Source organism: Xiphophorus couchianus, chromosome 20 (assembly GCF_001444195.1).
Source record: "Xiphophorus couchianus chromosome 20, X_couchianus-1.0, whole genome shotgun sequence".
NCBI classification, from domain to species: domain Eukaryota; kingdom Metazoa; phylum Chordata; class Actinopteri; order Cyprinodontiformes; family Poeciliidae; genus Xiphophorus; species Xiphophorus couchianus.
The window spans coordinates 28,895,415-28,905,803 of record NC_040247.1 but is presented as its reverse complement, the minus strand read 5'-3'; positions in this window follow the sequence as shown (position 1 = coordinate 28,905,803).

Sequence of the window (10,389 nt, the reverse complement as noted above, 5' to 3'; positions counted from 1 at the left end):
TCTTTTGGCCTTGAAGCTCTTCACATGGATCATAGAGTCGCGTTGGTCTGGATATCTTTTATAGGTTAATAAATTAAATTGTCATTTGGGGGCGTGCCATGGTGGTGTAGTGGATAGCGCGACCCGTATTTGGAGGTCTTGAGTCATCGACGCGGCCGTCGCGGGTTCGACTCCCGGACCCGACGACATTTGCCGCATGTCTTCCCTCCTCTCCTTCCCCGTTTCCTGTCAGCCTACTGTCATATAAGGGACACTAGACCACAAAAGACCCCTTGGAGGGGTTAAAAAAATAAATAAATAAATATAAAAGAAAAAAACAAATTGTCATTTGAAAACTTCAGGTTGTCTTTAGTTAAGATTCTATTGATTATTTGAATTAAAGGTAAATTGATTAAGTGTGAAAAAGAAAAACAAATCTACGAAGGGCCAAATACGTTTTTATAGTGATGTGTAATTTTGGGTTGGGATGGATTAAAAGCCACTTTAAATTCAAACTCGTTTACCTTGTTTGTGTTTCTGAATCCGTTGAAGCATCATTCGCTCTGATTTTGTCCGAGTGGAGCTGTAAACTGAGGATGAGTGCTGGAATGTCTTCGTAAAGGAGCTCCATTAAACGACCCGGTCCAACATCAACACATTTACGTGATGGGAAGTAGTGGTGGCAACCTTTTGCTTTAAAATCCCGTCTCATGGATTTATTTACCGGCGGAACAATTTTTATGGAGCTCTGTAATTACACCGATCATTAGGATCACTCGTCGGATCATTTCAGATGGCCCGCAACATAATGAATATGTTAACAAGTTGAATATTCTAGGAAATGAGAAAAGGGGGAAAATGATGCTATTAGTTTCTAAAAACCCACCTGAGGTTTAACTGACCTGAGTTTGACTATGGTGTGGCCCAGTTGATTCTTTTCTATTGTTAGCAGAGTTAGAAACAATCCCAGATACAAGGTTGTTCTGTTACAGTTTTTACAGCACAGAGGAAACTGCTGTGAAAAATCTGTCAGCAGGTTGTGAAGCAGCACGGCGAGTATTTAACTATCGTTGGACGACTGTGGCTCAGTGGGTATAGTGATCGGCTTGCGATCAGAAGGTTGTAGGTTTGATTCCTGGCCCCCTGGGTAAGATACCTAACCCCAAATTATTGTGAGTGTTAATAGGTAAATGTGACTCTAGTGGAAAAGCACTATATAAGTTCAGTCCATTGCTTTATAGAGTGAGAGTATTATTGCAAATGCCTTAAAATTCCACTTTTAAAACTTTGCTATGCTGATGAACAGGATGAACACATGTTTTAAAAAAAGCATTAGCATTCACCCTAAGACATTCTGCTCTTTCATCAAAACACAAACTGATTTATTTTGACATCTGTTCTCCTTCCTCTATTGGATTTCACTATTACTGTGGTGTGAGATGCATGAGAATATTGGTCAACAGTGCTACACGTTGTTGCCTTTTCATTTTGAGACAAAAGTGATTGTTTTTCTTTTTTTTGTTTAGGTTATTCGTTACATTTGATGTGAACGAACAGCATTTCAGAAAAATAACATCGTACATTCATGGCGGCAGTAGAATGATATTCCTTCCCGGCTTCTTGATGACCTGGACGATGGCCTGGTAATTTATGGGTCATGAATTCTGTTTTCTAGTAGGAAATCGTAAATGAACATGTCTGACCGTTAGTTTGTGACCTTAGGCTCGAGCACACATGGGTTATGCATCAGGAAAATTGTTCACATTAACAAGAATAGCTTAAAAAAACCCTGAATAAATCATATGAAGGTTTAGTAGTTCATTACTCAAAGTTTTGAGTAACATGTTTGAGGTGATGTTGCGCTAGAAACATTGGAAAATCATCCAGCATGGCTGAAGTAAAACAACAGTTCCTCGCTAGCAACGTAAAAGAGTCAATACCAGCTACATCAAATGCTCTTTAACGAGGGTGGAAGGATCAGTTATTAGCTTGAGGAGGTCATTTCTATTCACATAGGGCCAGGTCAGTTTGCACAGCATTTCCCCCCCCCATTTTCAATGAATGAAATCGTCATTTGAAAACCGTTTTTGACTATCTGAAAGAATTAAACGCGACAAAAAGTGAAATCAGAAGAATGTTGGGGGAGGAAATGCTTTTTCACAGCACTCTACGCTAAACAAAATGTCACAGCTTTGAATAGATCTGTAAGCCGTAAACCAAAAACAAAAGAGCCAAGAATCCAAAGATTAAGCCTGGTAAATGCAGCTTTGTTTTGACAGGGTGAAAAATTTCTTAATCCTAATATTTACAGCGGACAAGCGTCTCAGCACTAGACAATAGATGAGCTCCGTAAGTGCTTTGAATCAATTAATCCAGCTAACGTTCGGGCTGGATGGCAAGTTTCACTCTGGTCATCAAAGGCCATAAATAAGGCTTAATGGAATGGCTTTTTGTGTTGCTCTTCCCCTCTGCGATTGTAAGTGTTGTTGGATGTAAGACCGGAGCGGCCCGGCTGGCCGGATCAGCCACAGCTCCCAATCTAAACACGCTGACGAAGTGCAGGTGTCCTCCGCCTCCACTGGCACGTCGGCGGAAAACATTAGATAGCAGAGAGGCTTTCTTTATAGCTTTTAAATGGAGGCGCAGGGTCAAGGGCTCCCAACTAAGACCCAGATCAATACCTTGACCTCTCAGGAGTCGGGCCACTCCTGGCTGGAACGGAGAGAGCGAGAGGTGTAAACCAGACGCTGACCGATGACCTGGCTGCCAGACTACCTGCGTCTACAAAGGAAACCCTGATGGATGACTGCTCAAGATTGCCCTTGATGCCCGTTTGTGTACAAGAATCGTCATTTGTCGGTACTTCTTGTCTCCTCTGTGTAGAGGAACTTACACGTTGAAGTGCTATCGAGCCGGTTAATCTTTCAACAAGAGAACAGGTTTAAGCCAGATGCTGGATGCTTGGTCTTTTCTGAAAAGGTCTTTTAAGCACCAGAAAGAGCTGCATGAGTTCTTTTGTTTGAGTCACTTTACTTTTTGTGTTTGACTTTGCATTGATATGATAGTATTACCCAGAGCTGGGAAGGTACTAGTTACATTTTATTCAATTATATTTACTTGAGTAACATTTTGGAAAATATAGTACTTTTAGGAGTATTTTTACTACGCTGTACCTTTGACTTCTACTTGAGTCATTTTATTATGAAGTATTTCTACCTTTACTTGAGTACAATTTCTGGATTTTCTACCCACTGAATAAAGAACAAACATGTTTTAACTAAAACTTCACCAGATACAGACACACAGCTGCAGTTTTTGTTAAAATTTCTGAGGTTTTACATCGAAAGAAAATGATTTGGAATAATTTTCTGTTGCTTGATTTTGTTATTTTTTTGTTACTATATGAATTATTGTCATTTTCATCCTTAAGATACCAAAATTTCTACCTAAGCTTATATTTTGGTCCGTCTGATGATGCAATTTTTAAATACTAAACGATTGATAATTTGATCAGGTACTCCGTACGTGAGTAGACTTTTTACCAAAATACTTTTTTTTAAACTTTTACTTGAGTAATTTCTTGTATGGCTACTTTTTACTTTTACTTGAGTTAAAATATGTTGAAGTAGTGCTACTCTCACTTGAGTACAATATTTGGACATAAGACTGACAATTCAAGTACCACTCCAATTATTATTAAATTACCTCATTGTCCCTATAGTGACAGAGTTTTCAAATTTGCAGCACAACAAGACTTTGACGGTTTGTGTAATTTTATATAAGCAAAATCATGAAAAAAGATGAAAAAAAGAATGCTCTCTTTTGTTGATGCTCCCCGACTGTTAAAAAGGAAAATGCAAAGTTAAATGTCAAGCTTTACTCAGAAGCACAAATTTCCGAGTTTCGGTGAAGTCAAAACATTCAAGTGGGGAAATCTCGAGTTTCTCACAAACCTTGTGGTCAAAATTCAGTTTTTTCTTTCTTTCAGATAACCGATTGACAGCTAACACTCATTTTTTTATGAGACTTACCGCAATAAATCTTACAACAAATCATAAAACACAGCCTGCTCTAGTGAACAGTGTTTGCCAGTGTTTGAAAGTTCAAAGTGCAGATAAATACATTGTCATTAGCTTGTGGTGCTAATGGGGGTTAGTTTGGTCACAGCAAATCACAGCTGTTTTTAAGGTATAAACAACCCCCCACCAGTGAAAGCACAACCCTCCCACAGGGGGCGGGGCCTAATGTGGGGCTGAGCAGTGGGGATTTATTTTGTCACTACATTTAGCGACTTCTCAGGCACCGCACTTGTTTTCAAAAGAGCGAGTAGCAACAAATCGTAACAAGTCGCACCCCGCTTCCTAAGCACTGCAGTCAGTCTCACACAGTCGTCCTGCAGCAGGCAAAATTCAGCTGTGTTAGCCAGGAAGTCAGAGAAATATTAAACTAATCTACACAACAATGTCAGGAAACATAAATATAGCAGCTTTAAGAACTTGTTCAGTTTATCTGAGAAAAAATAATAATTTGGGAGCCACACTTCAAATGTGGAACTAGAAGAAGTTGGGTTTGATGTTGACTATGAGTCTGTTGCATCTATGAGGTCATTTTCTGAGATTAATCTCAAAATTTCAGACTTTATTCTTGCACATTTTTGACTTTTGGAACTCACAAATGTCTAGGGCTTTTCTAGAAAGTTTCTGAGTGAAATTTCTGAAATGTATTCCTTTATTGACATTTTTTCTATCTACAATGGCGATGACACGCTGTCTTAACTGTGTGTCAGCTGGGTGAGTAATGGTTGTATGTTCAGAATGATAAATGAAGAGTAACACATTACAAAGCTATCTACAAATATGTTTTAACCAAAAATTCACCAGACACAGACACACACCTGCAGTTTGTGTTAAAGTTCCATATTTTTTATAATGAAAGAAACTGATTTTGAAAAATGTCCTTTTTTAAATTAATTTTGTTATTTTTTTGTTACTTATATGAATCATTGTCATTTTGGTCCTTAGAATACCAATATTTCTACTGAACTTTATATTTTGGTCCGTCTGGTGATGCTAATTTTAAATATTAAACAACTGATAATTTGATCAGTTACTTAATACTTGAATAGACTTTTTACCAAATACTTTGAGTAATTTTTTTGGGTGGCTACTTTTTATTTTTACTTCAGTAAAAAGATGTTGAAGCAGTGCTACTCTCACTTGAGTACAATCTTTGGCTACTCTGACACTTTCATGAAACCTTCAGGACTGGAGAACAACCAGGCCGGTTGATCCTGACTCAAGCTGAGGGACTCAGGCTGTTGCAGATATTTGAATTTGGACACGCAGCGTATTTAAATCCCCCCCCCCCCGCCCCCCCCACACATTCGAATTGTTACTTGAAAGCAAATGCTGTAAATGGAGCTAATGTCACATGCTTCACAGCTCTAAGTACTATTCCACTCCTCCGGGCATGTTGAAATAAGGACCGCTGATTTATACTTAATGGTCCATTGCCTCTCAGTTACTGCAGATGGAAGAGTTCTGGTTTGTGATGACGAGTGGCGGCCTGCTGAGACACAGCTGAAGAACAGATTTATGCGCTGCGAATCTCACAAACCGTTTCTTAATCAGGACAATCTCAGAGTGGCTCATTGAAACAACTTCGGGAGACGTGTTGTTACAAAAAGTTTGAATTTTCTTTTTAAACAAAAACAAAAAAAAAAGGCTTTTCAGTACACTTCTAACAATTCCCTCGCAGCGACTTGCCTCCATTGTTTAGAGCTGTTAATGTCCGTTTATGATGCTGAGAGTATTTCCATAGATCGGCTGAAACCTGCCAGGTCTGGCTTTGCATCATCAGGTTGCATTCACTGGATCGTGGCGTAATTTATCATGACTTCATACTTTTCAATAGGATATTTGCTGCCATCTGTCAAAGTCATGCTGAGACATTTTCTACCTGGACACCACACACACACACACACACACACACACACACACGCAGACTAAAGAAAGAATATACATATAGAGACGCCTTGAAAAACCTTTGCTCTTGAGACCACACACAGCTATGATGCTGACTGTGCTTTTGAACAATACGTTTTGTCCTCCCCAATAATCACTGCTGTAATCCTGTTGGAACTGTAATTCTGAGAAAGGCGATATTTCGCCACAATGCTTATGATGGCCTAAATCCCCCCCGGTTGCCCCTCTGGGCACGTGAAACGCGGCGCAGACCGACACACCGAGGAAAACGCAGGTGTTAAAACACCCCAATGAGCACGCCGGATCAATTTTGGCATGTTTTCGTTCCATCGACACTGTACTTAATCCCCGTGAGCATCCAGTACACCTGCATGGTGAATGCCGAACGCTCCTCAATACGGCGGCATTCTTCAGTGACGGCTCGACTCGTCATGCTTCTCCTTCTCCATGTCCCCACCTGCGCTAGTCACAACAGTTTACCTTCCCGTAACCCCCACCTCCGCCCTGACTCAGCCGTGTTGTTTTGACAGACGGCGTAGAAAAAGCAGCTGCTGGAAGTACATGGCAGAGCCTCGCGCATGAAAGGGTCACTCGAGTGTTAGCTGACACAATCAAAGTGCAATCCATTAGGAGCTCAGAGGTGATAGCAGCAGCAGTTTGTTACTCATCAGTTCTGTTAATGGCCCGTCTTAAAGTTTACCATTAGCTGATGTCATGGCACGCCAGTTAAGCCTGAATGCATAAGTCGGAATGCGTTCTGTCCCGACACGTAGCCAGTATAGAGAAACTGCATCATTTCATTATCGTCTCTCAATGACTCAATTGAAATTGGATTACAAGAGTCTTTAAAGGAATTATCTCTGCACTATGCAGCATCGTTCAATGCTTAGTCTGTTTCTGACCAGAGAGCGGGACTTGGACACTACCTAAAAAGTTAGAACTGCGGTTTTTGAAGTCAATTGAGCAAGTTCAGTAGAGCAATGAGGAGAGCTATGGCCAGGTGACTGATGAGAGGCTTGAAGTGATGCATTCATGAACCACAAATCCAGGGGGATTGAGTTGCCAGTGGCTGGATGACCCCAACTGTAACCACATATGTGTCATTTGCCGCAAATTTGGTAATTTATGTGAAATGAAACAAACATTTTATAAAATAAGACAGGATGAAATCTGGTTTTATGAAATAAAACAAGATGGGCGGTTGCCTATCTCAGAAACTGCCACTGCTGCTATGTGTAAATTAATATCAGTTGGTTTAATAGTAAGTGATGGTTTTCACTTGGAAAACCAAGGAGGGCATCACAAAAAGTCCCACTGTTGCAAGTTGTTCTAATGGCTAAACGTGGCATTTCTGAACTTCTGAATGTTCCTCTTTAGAGCCACAGGCTAACCATGACCCGGTGCCACTCATAAGGATTTTGAGACACTCGTTAGAGTCCTTTAGGGGTGTGTGGGAGTTTGCCCGACCAGTTTACATGTGCTTAGTGGACTTGGACCGAGTCCCTCTGGGACCTTGAGGTGTATGGTCCAGAAGTATGGGGTACTGGGCCCTTTGGTACGGGTTGCTAGGTCTCTGTACCACTGTCGCCAGAGCTTGGTCCACACTGCTAGCAGTAAGTCGGGCTTGTTTCTGGTGAGAGTTGGACTCCTCCAAGGTTGCCCTTTGTCACCGATTCTGTTCATAATCTTTATGGGCAGAATTTCTTGGCGCAGATAAGATGTTGGGGATCTGATTTGGTGGCCTCAGGATTGTGTCTCTGCGTTTTCAAGGTGAGGTGGTCCTTCTGGCTTCAGGGGATTGTAATCTCCACGTTTTGCTGGAGTAGTTCACAGATGCGTGTGACATGGCCGGGTTGAGGATCAGTGCCTCCAAATCTGAGGCCATGGTCTTGACCTGGAAAAGGGTAGAGAGCCTTCCCCCGGTTTAGAGAGGAGGTCCTGCCTCAAGTGGAGGAGTTTAAGTATCTCAGGGTTTTGTTCATGAATGAAGGAAAATGATGCAGGAGATTTAATTTAAATTAGATTTAGGAAATCCACTGTAGTCCTGGACCTACTCAGAATAGCCATCACTATTAGTGTCCAGAACCAAGAAATCTAGTTTTTCAATTAATAAAGATAAAGTGAGAAGTAAGATTGAATCTGCTTGTAACTTTTTAACTGATCCTCAATTGACTTTATGCCATGGACTTCCATTTTAGCACTTCCAAATCTCTGCCTCTGATTTCAGCCTGTTCCCCGTAGCGGCAGATTTCCTCCCAGAAAGTGTTATTGTCTTCCAATAAATTATTTCACTGAACGAAGCACGGACAGCAGCCTTTTTTAACCTCCGCCTTCCCATTTCTGACACTGGAAATGGGAAGATGGCATTTCAAACCTGAATGTCTTCAGGTTTGAAATGGTTTTGTAGCTAAGTTTTGTAGCTAAGTTTTGTAGCTAAGTTTTGGCTACGGTCCTTTGTTGCCTTGATATCAGCAGGAAAATGAAAAAACTTAGCACTGGATTGTACCGGCTAATTATTGGGCATAACGGCACACAACAAAACCGGTAGCTTACAGATATCTTAACTTTTGTGTCTTGTTCATGGCACAGCTCTTGCAACGATTGGAGCGAGCGGTAACAGGAAATCGACGTGGCTTAAATTTAAACAGAAGTGCGTCACCATTATACTCGTGGCATATAGGCTATTCAAAAATCTAGAATTGATGCTACAAAAAGAAGTTACTATTTACTCATGAAAATAACTTGAAAAGTGGCCTGATATTGAAGATCATTTGTTGATTCTATTCAGTGAAGAAAAAACCCAAATCACATTAACGGGGGAAATGTTCACTTTTCATCCCTCCTCTTGTGCTATTTTGTCAAGGCTGTCTCAGTGAGCTTGTATTATTTACCTTTAGGTGGTTGGGTTGTGGCAGCTGAGTGACATGAACCCTCCCTGGCCCCTCTTAGAGAGGACATGCTGATTAGGTAATCACCTGTGTACACAAAGCCTGCGCACTCCTCTGCCTCCATATCCTCTCTGACAGACATGAGGGGAAGACGCAGTTCTGCTTTCACACCCCTTTTCATCACAGTGCGGTTCACAGCTTTGCTGCAGTCTGAGAGAAGGTAAAACATATTTCATGCTGTTTGCACAGAACCACCAGGTGAAGTCTGACACGGCCTATTGTCGAATCGGGGAGGGAAGGGGGGAGAGAAGGAGGGGATGAGATGATGAAAAGTTAATCTTTTAATGCATGCTGGGCTGACGCTTATTACCGGTTTTACTCTGTCAGTTCAAGACGGGATTATGGATACTTGTGTTTTATGGAGTGCAAACACAAGCTTGTCTTTCTTTCATCTTTTGGTTTCCACACAAGAAAACACTCCATAGTTCATTTATCATAAAGAAGAATTTATCATAGCTCCCGCACACAAGTGTTATCTCAGGGCACAGGCTGCTCGTTGGTCGTCCTTAAGCGAACACGGCTAACAGGGGCGGCGGTTCGGTGGGGCGACAAGGGTACTGCCTGGACCTGGAGGCCTAACGCGGCCCGGACCTGTCACTGCTCTGCAAGTTGCTTCAGCGGCGTGCTCCTCGCCGAATAAAAGGAGCTGTGGGTGGGTGTGGGTGAGGGTGAGGGGTGCAGCGAGAGACCGGCGGTCCATTCATTAATCACCGAGGTAAACAGGCCATCCAGTGACACCTGGCCGGGTTAATGCCCGAGACCCCGGAGTAATTACCGTTCCCCTCCCCAGCCAGACCAGCCACTCACATGAAAGTTTGTGATTATTAAGGAAATGGGAATTAGCAGGAACATTTCAGGAAAAAAGGCAGTCCCCTGTTTGCTGGTAGCATGCAGGTCCTTCAAGAGAAAATGGAAAGAGGAGGGCAGAGGGAGAGAGAGAGAGAGAGAGAAGAAGAAAAGTCAGAGGCGACGGGGGCTGATTGGACTTTTCCCTGTGGAGCATGAGGGGGACGGAGGGGGGCAGCGGCCATGGGGTGGGATGGCAGGGGGTCAGGCCCACACCAAATTAGTAGTGTCTGTTACTTGAAACCCTGCTTTCCCCAAACGCTGCAGCGCCCTTCTGGGTTCCCTGTTGAAAATTACCGAGAGGCCACGTCGCAATTAGTGGTTTGTTTCTTTTAGACTGAAATATGGCCATAATTCATAGCTTTCAACCTATTTCATTGGGAAGATGTATTGGTTGGCCAAAGCAAGGAGGTAATTGTAACACATGATATGGCAATTTGTTACCCCGTCGCAGCCTTGTACACAAAAGCATTTGCATGGATATGCCGCGCCGGTATTTTAGGGAATAATGCCATTTGTTTCCAATCAGATTGGAAATGAAAACTGTTCCTGTTGGAGGGATTAAGCATCTATTCAATAGGGAGCTGTCAGGCGTAAGGGGTCCAGTTTGGGCCTTTTTCGTATGGAAATGA